Genomic DNA, 13,248 nt, shown 5'->3' with positions numbered 1-13,248 from the left:
GTACTCTGCTTCCATGACAGCAACCCCTCAGGTGGCAGCTCTGCACATTTTCCACTCAAATGTCTTGGAGATCGCTTTTTGAACAGTTCAGTGTAAGTATTTTGCACAGGCACCAGGATATTAACAGCTGGAATTTCTTACTCCCACACAATGTAAATATCCTTTTATTAGATACTAGAGCTACTGGATATGCTGGTGACAGTGTCTAACAAATGGTCAGTGCTAGTTCAGTTAACAGACTCAGTTAGCCTTCAGTCTTGGACATATAAATAGGCTAAAACTCTGGGAACAGAAGATTCCCCCCCTCCCTGTCACTGACAAAGGAAAATCAGTGAAGAAGTTGGTCAGGTAGGAGTGCTGGGTGTGATGATCTCTCCAGTGCCCTGGGTTCTCTGCTTGAGAGTTCAACACAGCAGCCCTGCGGAGACTGGCATCCATCCCACAGGATCACCCCCAGGGAGCACACTTTGCTTTTAATGGTAGAGGGAAATCTCAGTTTTAGTTCCATGGCCACTTTTTCCTCATGAGCTCAGAATAACGAGTTCTGACTCTTCAGAGGCAAAACTGACACATTCAACATTTCCTTGAGAACATAAGGATAAAGTCCCAAACCCAAGGGGTTTTGTTTACAATTGCTGCCAGGCTGATAAATCTGAAGACAAAGGAGTCTAAATAAACGAAAAGATTTCCAGTAGCACAGGAAAACTCTGCTATATCAAGTTATCATCACCTTCTGATAGACAAAACATTCATAGTTTATTGTCAGGAGGACTCTGGCTGAAAAGCCTTTGCCTGAGCCAGAACCGACTGACCTTTTGCAGTAGGCACAACAAGGCAGTGAACACTGCTGAGCTGTCAGAACTTTTGCAATAAACCCAAATCCCTTTTGATAGGGGGAATCAAAAGCACACACAGCTCCCTACTACCTCCTAATAATGCCTGTGACCTCAATGGTGCCTTACAAATAAGCTACATAGTCTGAAAACTAGAAAGCAGGTAGTAGTAGCAATACGATAAATGTTTTGCCCATCAAGAGTCAAAGTGCATATTGGTTACTCCTAGAACCTTTTGAGTCATTGCTTAATAAGGAAACAACTTAGAGAAGGCTCCAAACAAACGTGAAATGGGTACAATTCCTCTTCCCTTTGTAGTGCATGTGCATATACATACACCCCACTGTATCACATTATAAAGTTAGTAACTTGTCCTTGTACATACCTAGCCTACCATCAAAAGCAACAATCCATTCAAATCTCTTGCTTAATTTGTGTGAAAAGAAGTTGCCAGCCTTGGGTGGTAGACTTGAAACGCAAGTCCACATCCAGAGCCAGGGTCTTTGGGCTTAAGCCATGGCACATGTGATCAGCTTTCAACTCTAGGGGAGTTTAAAATGAAAAGAAGCTTTAAGCTTTTCCTGTTTAACTGTTATTTCAATTAGCTGGAACAGTTGTTTGGATACCAGAGTTCCACAGACCCCTCAGCACTCACTATGTCAGGCTGCTCAGTGTCTTCCTTACAGCCAAACCCCTTCCTGTGCTTCAGTCATTCTTCCACCTACATCACAGTATGCTAGAGATTGGAAGGGACCTCAAAAGATCATCTAGTCCAATCCCCCTGCCGGAGCAGGAACACCTAGATAATGTTACACAGGAATGTGTCCAGGCGGGTTTTGAATGTCTCCAGGGAAGGAGACTCCACAACCTCCTTGGGCAGCCTGTTCCAGTGTTCTGTCACCCTCACTGAGAAGAAGTTTCTTCTCAAGTTTAAGTGGAACCTCTTGTGTTCCAGTTTGTACCCATTACCCCTTGTCCTATCATTGTTTGCCACTGAGTAGAGCCTGGCTCCATCCTCGTGACACTCCCCCTTTATGTATTTATAGACACTAATAAGGTCACCCCTCAGTCTCCTCTAAACTATAGAGACCCAGCTCCCTCAGTCTTTCCTCATAAGGGAGATGCTCCACTCCCTTAATCATCTTCGTTGCCCTGTGCTGGACTCTCTCCAGCAGCTCCCTGTCCTTCTTGAACTGAGGGGAAGAAGGACAGGAGATCCTCTGCAAAGTTGCTGTCCTGAACCCAGATAATTTCATTGAATAACTGTATATGATTCCTCTCCTTACAAAATAAATACAAACTCTGAATCCAGTGAGGATGAGGGCTGTTTCATGTGTCTTTCATTCAGGCAGTGAAATTCTAAGTAGAATGCAGGCCTCTCTGTTTCACATTTTTGCTGGCAAAGTAGAAAATTCTCCACTCAGCATGCACATTTGCTGTAGTTTGCTTAGACACCAAGCCTCCATCTGCTCTGTCAGTTGTAAACCTTTTGCACAGAGTCTGGGTTCTACTAGTCCTTTGCCCCCCTTGCCTTCTTTCCTTATCTGAGGATAAGGATAAAATGCTAAGGATAATAGCATTTTATTGCTTCACAGCAGGGCTGTGAGGGTAATTAAAGATTCTGAGGTTGGAGTAAAGAGAAATGTGTATGTTCCCCAGATAAATGTATTTATTTTCATTTAAAAATGTGAAGCCCAAACATTACTGCAACAGTACATGTTCTCCCACCCTAGACAACTGAATCCATTTACCTGGAGTTTGATCAAGTTACAGCACAACAAATCCTGTTTAAAAACAAGGCCTTCTCTCCCTCTTTACTCCAATCTTAACGTGTTACAAAGCAAAACTCCAGACACTTTGTGAGTCACATATCACCACCAAATAAGTAGCAGTCATTGAATGGTGCCTCATAAAGGAGGCAGGAAACAGGAAAAGCTCAAAATAAAGCTGTTTGTAAATTAAAGAACTAAGGGGAAGAATGGATAGGAAATGAGCCCCTTATTTTTTCTTCAGAATTATTCTGATTAATGAGGAGAAAGATCAATAGCCTATCTGCAGCTGCTATGGGAAAGACAGGGTGAAGAGTGAATCCAGACCCGAGTATCCCTGTGGTGCCAACACATCACATTCTGCACAGGCTCGATATAATGAGCTGCAGGGTGCGATCTGTGATTGCACTACTTACCTGACTGTCCATTCAGTTCCTTGTTATAGCTTGATGCGATCAGTTGCAGGGTACCAAATAGAGAAATGTATGGTGTATATTTGTGAGTCGTTAGAAAAAGGATTGCTTTATTCCTGCAACACTGCGTAACAAGAGCCTCAAATACGCCAGGCTTCCCTGTGCAATGCTGCTGCATGCAGCTCTGAAGTCATGTGCATCGTTTCCGCAATACATGGCAATACCGGGGCCCATGGCCCGATGTAAAGCATATTGCAAGTAGCAAAATGTTCCAACTGACATGTTTGGATTTTGTATTTTAATCAGTCCCTAAATGAAGTGCCTCAGATACTGCTGCTTCCTTTATTAATGTTTGGTTTGGGGACTTCATGATTATGTTTAGCAGGTTTTGCAAGCAAGCAGATTCCTAGGCAAAATGACCTGGCAGGCTGCTGAGGCCATTTCCATTGGTTTTGGAGCATTGTGTAGGGAAAGAATGTCTGTTATTTGGAGGGAGACCCTGGACGAAACAAGACAAGGCATCATGCTCCCATCCTCTTTGGCTTGCCCCAGGGACAGGGAGAAAGTACCCACACTATTTCATTAAGGTCTTGGCACGTTCCTTAATGGCACTTGTGGTAGTTAGAGGCACAAAGGAAGCACTTATCCCCAGATGGTTTTCTCATCTGCAGCCATTCATTTGCAGATCTGCCCAGATATCAATCCACACTGGCATGGGAGATAAGAGCAGACTCTGAAGCTGGGGTTCAGAGATTACAAGAGCCAGGCAAGCAGAGAGCTGGTGGACACCAGGACTCAGATGTAGTTTGGGACTGACTCCACCTTTCTACTGCAACTGGGAACACATAAAGCAACACAGAGCAAGGCTAGCACCAAAAAACCCATCAAAAATACACATTTTTAAGTGAAATCTCTGCTTCCATTGCCAGCTGTCCAGAAGACACAGTCTCCTTTCTGGCATTACCCTGCTCCAAACAGCGAGGCAATCAAAGGGCTTTTAGCAGAAACCTCTTAGCAAAAGGCACTCATCCCGCAGCCACAGGAGTGACTAACAGAAAATAGGATGCAGTTCTTAAAGAGCTGCCTCTTTGTGTAAATACATGCAACATTAAAAAATGTTTCTTGTATGTATTTGTGAGATCAAGAAAAAACAGCAACACAATGCTCATATTTAGACTTGCCAAAGAAAATGCTTTCATTTGGTTGAGTACTTAGCTGTATCCTTACACTTGGGCTTAAACTGCCTCTAAAACTGGCTCAGGCTGCCAGAAAACAACAGTTTAAAGCGATTTAATTGCTGTCTGCTTCGATCCCACCTGCCTTTCGCACACTGTCTCCTTCCTTACACCAGCATTAGTGCATGTCTAACCCTACTCTCAGCCATTTGGGAATGCAAGCCAGACATGCACCCTTGACCCTCTAAACCCCATCCTTTTTCTCCCCATTTAACCTGCTGGAATGACTCACCACCAGGTTAGATGCACACAGTGTATGAAAAGGGATAGAACTGCTTAGGCAGTTAAGGCAAGGTGGGACCATGACGTTCAGACATGAGTTCAGAAATCTGGCAGCTCATGATGGCTGTGGTCCTGCTCTCTCCACCTCTGTCCATGCCATTTAATCCCATCCCTTGCTGAGTTATCCAAAGCTTAACCTGACCCTCCTCTCACACACACACACACACACACACACACACACACACACACACACACACACACACACACTTGGTTTTGACAAGGTTAGTAAATTGAATCAGCTCAGCATGAGTCCTTACCATCATGGAAATGCATGACTGGATGTGAGAAGGCTTGCTTCTTTTCCACACCAGGGAGCCATTAGATCAGCTAAATCGTGTTCTTAAGCTACACCCTCAGGCTTCTGCATACATTTAAGTTCCTGTTCCCCTCAGGCCCGGGCTACAGAACTGGGGACAAAGCTTCACACTGCAGAAAGCAAGGCACTGGCTGCAGTGAAGAGCTGAGCTATAACCACACTTCCCTGCACAGGCTTCAGCAACCTCGGCTACTCCTTGCAGCAGCTGTTCTACCTGGTGTTTCTAATAGCCTTGGTTTGAGATAAGGATACCAAGGATTAAGTCAGATCTTTCAGGAAGAGATGTCAGTCAATTTTAAGGAAACTCAGACACTGAGGTAACCAAAACCTAATAAAAATAAATAGGAAAGAGAGGGGAAAGACGGTGGACAGAAGGAAAGAAGGAAAGCTCTGCAGCCGGAAGACAGCTGAGAGTTCTGACAGGATACCCTTCACTCACTGTCAATTTACCACTGTTCTGTGGAATAGGCAGACTCTTAAATGCGAGGATAAGTGCTCATCTGTAATGAAGTTTTCTGCATACATTATGTAGTACTGTCTCTTCCACATTTCATATATTGCTGTCTGTACCTATAAATAGAAATGATGCCTGATGAGCATTATCATATATTACAACTTCTGACGATGTGGCAAAGGAGAGGAAATGAGCAAAGGAAGTGGTGTGCTCTACCAGAGCATACAAACTTCTCAGGGCCTTGGTGAGCCAGCTTTGGGCAAACCATTGCTGTGAAACAGTCCCAAAACATGTAGAATAGCAACATGATGATCAAAGAGACAGCAATCTGATGGGTTTGTTGCATAACAGAGCAAAAGACCAAGTAATCTTGTGGAGAGGCTAAAATACCAAAAAAATCCTTGCATGATTTAAACCAGAGTATTGCATAAAGTACATGGAAAATTAAGGAGAAGCAGAATAAACAGCCCAAAGCAGATCTACTAGGCAGTGCTGGGAAGAAGATAATAAACAGGGGATTCCTGCAATACTGAGGCTGAAGCCAAAATCGAGCCCCGACTCTGCACAAGATGAGAGGTCAGGGCTGGAACTGCTGATTGCTTTCCTTTTTGAGAATGTACCACCTTTGAATGATTGGGTCTTTTTATTTCCTTTTTTTTTGTTTTAGAAAAGAAGAAAATTCTTCTTCATTCTCACACATTTTAGGAACTGATGAAATACCTCAATGACTTATTCTCATCATTTTTCTCTTATTTAGTATTTCAGCCTGGCCACAGTGCCTACGGGGCTAATGAGCTGTGTCTGGCAATACAATTAAAGATAGATTCGATGACATCCTAGCAGACAAAAGAGTTTTAATTAAACTGAAAGAAAATTGCTGTTTATCATAGAGTAAGCCAGCAGCCCGCACTGACAAAAAGTAATCCTTTTGATAGGAAAAATCAGCGTGGTGTCTAAGGGATGGGAAATTGAGGTTTAATTCTTGGCTCTAGCAGATTTCCAATACAGCCCATTACTTTGGGCCAAGAGCATGTTTTGATTTGCCTTTTGGAAAACATGGTCAGTGCAGTCTCAGCCTCCTGAGAGCTTCCTGGCTATTTTCACTAGGGAGGGTGGAGCAGAGCTTGTAGGAGGCTCTTCACTGCTTCCTATCAGGGCCGTTTCCTTGTTCTCCCCACAACTTCATTAAATAGTAAAGCTCAGAGGTCAGTCATGAAAAAAGGCCAAGACAGATCTGAGCTATCCAGGCTTACACTGAAAACCACAGGATTTACAAAACACAGCTCCCTCTCTCACCCCATTAAGGCTCAAACAAGTAGCAAAACTGTACCAACAGTAAAATTAAAAGCCTCTGAGTTTTCTATTTTAATCAACCTCAGTTAACTCTAATCAGCTTTGAAAGTAGTATAGGTTTGAGTAATGCCTCATTCATTGTGGAAGCAGCATATGGAGAGAGAAAGAACGGTAATGAATCAGTTCCTCCAGGATAGAAATACCGCAAGTAGCATTTCAAGGCTAGGTAGGCAGCACCCCCTATTAAAGTTGTGCAGCACTTTCATTTTAATACTATATCATCACTTGCTTCCCTTTGTCAGCTTTTACTGCATGATCTGAAAGCTTTTTCTGTTTTTATCCAAGATGGTTAATTTTTTATCTTTTTAGCTTTGTCAGAAAAAACCCACCCAAATAACCAACCCAAAACCAACAAACCAACCACACCCCCCCCCCCCCCCCCAAAGCACCAGAAAAATAACTTTAACAGCAAACATGTATATTAGAATGTATATACCCTCACAGATGTGATGGTAGACTTTATTTTCGGAGTGCAATAGAATAATCAAGTATGATCTATATGAAAAAGATGAGGAACCTAAAGTTGTTACAGGACTGGCAGCATAGCCCCTCTGTGAATGAGTTCACCAGAAGTGAGTGAAAAGTGTCCAGGCAGAGGATCATTTAAACAAGAACTGAAGTTGATTCAAGGCTACCATTATCTCCCAATGGTAATCTCTCTTTTAATTCAGATTTTAAAAGCTATAGTGCTTTATGGGTCTCTCACACCTCGTGGGGGTTTCCTCTAAACTACAGTGAATCCCTCCCATTTAACATCAACTTTCACCTGAAACAGAAAACACACCTATGGTTTTGTCAACTGTCGTCTAAGAACCTAGGCACCTCTTGCAGTTTCAGTTGCTGGAACAACCAGCTCTTATTTTGCAGAAAGCCTCATACACAGAAGTATTTGTAACCTTTTCTCTTTTTTCCCTTCCATCATACAAGATGTCGGAAGTGTTGGTACCCACAGTAAGTCACCTTGCAGACAAGTGCTGGAGGAAGCCAAGAGTTGAGTAAACCTGGTGCCTCTCCTGCAGCCATCTCACAGCTGGAAAACACTCCTCAGGAGCTGGGCAGCTGCAGCATCTTCTGTGTGGCAGAAGACACCTTTCCTTCAGCATGCAAGTCCACAACCTCTGGTGACACTGTTGCCTACACACACATATCAAGAATACACAGTTTTAATTGGAGAAACCCAAACACATATTTAAGCTATTAAACATGAAGGGAATCATGCCATTATGCATGTCTTCTTAAGTAGAAGTCCCTGGCTCTAACTGTTGCTCCAGCTTACTCCTCTGCTGCCAGGTTCCTTCCTTCTGGCAAAGCAGAGCTGCTCAGACCACCAGAATCAGGCTGAGCACAATACATAGTAAATCAAAACCTCCCTTTGCTTATGCTACTAATGACACCTCAGATTACTAGCACTTAACTGAATTTACTTTTCACTATGCTTTTTATGTTTTGTTTTTCTATCAGCTGCGACAACAAAAATCAATTCTTGTAGGGCAATTTCATTTAGGTTTATATGGTGTTTTACATTCAGATTTTCAGTGCTGCAACATTTCAGTGTCAAATCCATGGAGGACTATTTTTCATGTACTTCTATGAAATTAAAGCAGACTGATACCCAGGGTTGGCACTTTAACAAGCAAAGTACTTTAAAAACACCTAAGTGTGGAGGAAAAACAATATCCTGGAGAAAAGTTATTTGGACAACTGAAGCAAATTCATCAGAGAGATCTTATATGCATGCAAGAAATACAGTTACATGTATAAATATTTGGAGGATTGGTGACACAGATAGTTATTGAATATTTTTTTTCTGTTAAGTTTTACATAAGAATTGATACCCAAAACTGTTGAAATCTTTCTCCTGGGCAAAACTTCCTACCATGTAAAAGGTCTTGATTCTGAAAATAGTCTTCACATGCTCAGCTCTGTGGATCGAGCCCAGTCATGCAGATCTGCAAACTGCATATAGCTCAGAGTGCATGAATTTAACCATGGGACAGGTGGGCTGAGACTCTGCATGGGTCTTGTGGACTGTCCCTACTGCTCAGGCAGGGAGGAGCAGTGTGAGAGCTGCTATGGGGAGTAAAGGAAGATGTTCACTGTGAGCTAGCACCTTACCGCTTCCCTGGAGAATTATTGACTCTCATATGTTTTACTTTTCACAAAGGATTTCATAAAGATCTGAGTTACTTTTTCTCCCATGATGAAAAGCAGATTTGCTGCTTTCTGGGAAGAACAGATTTCGAAGAAAAAGTCTTTAAAAGACAAGTATGTAGTGTTAAAGAGTTCATCTTGGGGGGTAATTTTATTTTAGCAGCTTGAAATATTTCTAACAATATAATAAATCTAATAATATTTATGTAAGAACATGTACAAATTAGTTGTCCATAGGCAATTAGCATTTTAATAGGTTTCCCCTTGCCACTAGAATGAGGCAAGTCTGTAAATTTCATGGCTGTGTACTATGTGTCTAGTGGAAGTGGCTCACTCCTGTTTTGCCAAGGTGTAGTGCAGTACCACAGGGAAAAGCTGCTTTGTATTTTGGGATATTCATTTATGACTGGAAGGTGATGTATCGATCCTTAATGCACCCATTTACTTCTGTTAGTCCTGCAGGAGGTTTCCATTGACATTTACCCCCTCTTTTTTAAGTTACTAAGTAAGTGCATTGCCATCAGTTCCTGTTAGTGTTATATTTTTAACTTCTGCAGTGCTGGAACCACTCTCACGAGCAGCACCATGGGTGGTTGCACTTATACCCACCACCACATTGTTGAGGGCACTTGGAGGTTGAATCAAATCATCTTTGGTTCTGGAGGTGCCAGTGTGTTTCTCAAGGAGGCATAGGTGTATATATATATGAAACATGCTTCGATACACGTATCACATATATACATACATTTATACTCTCAGGTGGGCGGGGGAAGCACCTGGCTGGTGCCTGATTTTAAGCAGGTACCTCTGTCCTGTCCCTCTGTATTGCCTATCCTCCAGCGCTGGGTTTCTGTCCTGCATGTCTTGGAGGCAGTGGTGGGATGAAGAAGGAGCTAGTCTGAGGGTCATAGGGCTGTGGCCAGCAGCTGTCTCCTCTCCTACCACCCTAAGCCTGGCTTAAAATAATATAGGAAAAGGATTTAGGAATGAGAACACATTCAGCACTACCCTTCAAAGTACATTTGCAGGCTTGATGCAACCTAAGATAAAGCAGGGTACATCCTCCACAAACAAGGTCCAGCCATCCGCGTAAACAATGTGTTGCCTCACCTCTGCACACATTCAGCAGGCTCCAGAGGGAGAAACCTTCCTGCTGCTCAGCATTTTTCTTGCTACCAATTACACCTTTCCCCACTTCTCAAAAATAAAATCACTTCTATATCCAGGTGCAGGCTCCCCGTGTCAGCCCCTGGGAGAGGGGTTTCTGCAGAGGGGACAAGCTGGGGGCTCAGCACCAAGCGAGCTGCAAGCTGGATTTGAAGCAGGTGAGGAGGGAGAATGGCATCACCCAGGCAGGCACAACATCCTCTTCCTGCTAGTTTTGGATTGTGGCAGTGTTAGCAGAACCTCTGCCAAATTTCACCAGACACCAAGGGCCTCTGATGAGTGGGATTAGGAGGAGGAGAGGGAAGCCCAGCGAGCCCCACGTAAAGCTGTCAGATCTGGATGAGGTGCAACAGTGGGTTTCCTCAAACGGTTCAGCATCCTGCAGCTAGCAGAGCTTGTTTTGACCTAGGGGGGGATGCTGCAGCATGTGTATATCACTGGACAAAATCTGTAGCACAGGAGTGCTGTTTTATTTCTGTAATTACTTTCCATTTCTTCTTGGGGTTTGACTGCATCTCTTGTGCTGCTGCCTCCAGAGCGTCAGTGCTCCCTGAAAATCAGACAGAGTTATTATGCCTAACAGCTCCAACTGGCACATCTGCAGAGCTCAAGTGACTGCTGTCATTTTTCATTTGCAGACTTTGCTCTATTTTGTATACAAATTGAAAGAAAAAAGTTACAAATAGGATTATATTTTTTAAAACCAGCAAGTCTGCAGAGTATGACACTCCACAAGTAATAGTTATCTTCTTCCACGAGAAAACTACTGATTGAAGTCATTTGAGTCTGTATTTGTTTTAAATAGATAAAGTAGCAAATGTACACAGTGATGAAATACATTATTTCATGATGTATATTACAAAATAAAAGACAATGAGATTATTTCTTTAAGCCTATCAATTATTAAATTATCATTAAAATGTATGTATATAAATAATTCCATGAGCATTTCTGATTAGATTACATGGACATGACAGAGCACATTTCAATTATTCTTTGATGCTTTGCAGTGAGGTTTTAAATTCTAAGTAGATTCCAGGAAGATTTTCTTTCAAACCTGCAGCAGGAGGTAGCCGGTGGACAGCACATAATGAAGCAGAACAGGAAACAGGAGAGACTTTTTAATTCACACGATTATTTCCCTGTGTAAAAGATTATGAATTCCCACTGCACATGGATTTTTCTTTTTTCTTAAGTTTCATTCTATTTCTTAGATAGTTAACATTCAGGGCATTTAATACAAAGCACTGTGCTGCTACTTACAATACTCCTCCTAGAAGACCTATGGATACTGCTGAGCCAAGGAGATGTGCAGAGTCTATTTGTGCCTCAGTGTAGGTGCTGAGCATTACTTGCTCTGTCACATAAAGGAGAATAAAGAAGCGCTTTACCTCTCTTTTTGCAAAGATGGCAGAAATCTCAGGCACTGGGTGGACTTTCTCTTCCTCACTGAGATGTCAGTGCACCATGGTGAGACAGCAATGAGCTGTGAGGAGCCTGGATCAGAGGTGATTTTGGTGTGCCAGTGGGCTTAGCAAGGGTTTTAGGCCCCTGGTATGAAGAAGCAGATTTAGGAACTGGGGAGCCATAGAAAATGAGCAGGGATGAAGGTTGCATGTGGCCCAAAGGAAGAAGGAAGCAGGATTCTTGCAGTGTCTTGGTGTGATTGTTAGAGAAAAGCTTTTATAATTGAGAGATTTCAGAAAATTTAAATGGAAAGAGGCTGAAGATGGGCAAGAGCACCGTTAAGCTTTGCTGTGAGCAAGGTGTTTCCAAAGTGCAAAAGCACTTTCTTTGCCCTGTTTATGACAAGTGGAGAAAGGAGCAGGGCTGTATTGAAATCTGTGTGGTAGGAGCTCCATTCATGTGAAGAGACTCCATTCAGAGCCTTACAAAGGGTATGAGTCAACTGCAAAGAAAGGAGGCATTTCACAGAAACTGAAGTGTGACCCTTTGTTTTTCCTGACCCCAAGGTCCTCAGTGACACAAAAGGGGACCCCAGCACTCATTCTGCAGCAACAAATGCCTGTTGTGAGTGAGTGTATTTGAGAACCAGTGAAGATAAGGAATGACCTGAGGTGCTAGTTTCCAGCCCTTATTTCCCAAGGCACTGCCAAGGGGGAAGTCCTGCATGCAGCAAGACACGGGATGGAGGAGATGAGAGAGCTGGGAACCTCTTCTTAGTGGAATCATTCCCTAGAAAACCTCTCCTGAAATGCATGATCTGACCATCCACGTTTACTACTGAGACGCCTGGGTAGAGGTTTTCTTGGATTCAGTTCTGCAGAATCTATAGAAGTAAATACGGCTTTTATTCAGCTGTTGTGTGAAGTGGGATTTTTCTAATTTAGGACTGGCAAGGGATTAGGATGGCTTAGTAGCCTTGTCTCTATTTCAACTTTCCATCAGCCTGTGACTACTTTCTTTCTACCATCAAAGTACACATGAAAGGCATGTTTTGCTGTGCCTTTTTCATTATCCCAAAGTGCTGCAGGTCCCGATTAAAGTTCATGATGGAATAAGGGTGTAGAATGATGGTTTCAAAGGTGTCATAAAAGTCTTCCTGGTAAATAGTAGTCCCCAAATATATTCCAGTTGTGACCTGAAAGAGGCTGCTGGAGGAGTCCCAAGCAGCAATGCATTGGATCTGCAAATCGTTTGAGCTGAGGAAATGCATTTGCATATGGATGTCATGCTAAGGAGGCAGGCCAGTCCGGATTTCATTACTGCTAATGATGTGTGTGGGAGAAGTGATATATTTTATAGCCAGTGCCAGGCGTGGCACAATAAGGAAGTACTTAATTCATACAGACTTCTTCCTTGCTTCTAAGACCTAAAAATCAGGGGATTTCAAGCAGCTCCAGGAGGCCCAGTGTTTAGTGACACAGTCTCATTAGTACTGCAGGAAGAACAGAGCTGTAGCTGAGGTGAGGGAATAAGCGAGAAGGAAGCATCAAGATTTAGTATTGATGTCTTGGGGGAAAGGACAGGACAAGAAATGAAAGGGAATGAAAAGAAGAGGAGAAGAAAAGGCAGAAGATGGAAAACCAGCAGGTAGAGCTGGCTCCGCAGGAACTGTGGCTGCCAAGGCTGGATGATTGGACTGTGCAGGTGCCAGAGTTTTTACTCCGAGTCCTTCCTGAGTCTGCCCAACTCAAAATGCAGGCAGGCGCTTTGGGCCTGGGGCAAGGTGTCCAACTTCAGAGGCAGAAGTTTCTGAGAACTGCAAAGGAGGAAAGGGACCCCAGGATAATGCTGGGGTTGGAGTAAGTGGG

This window comes from Pezoporus occidentalis, unplaced genomic scaffold (genome assembly GCF_034315485.1).
Source record: "Pezoporus occidentalis ecotype Australia unplaced genomic scaffold, CSIRO_AGI_Poc_V1 ctg120, whole genome shotgun sequence".
NCBI lineage: Eukaryota > Metazoa > Chordata > Aves > Psittaciformes > Psittacidae > Pezoporus > Pezoporus occidentalis.
Note: the sequence above shows the minus strand (reverse complement) of the source record.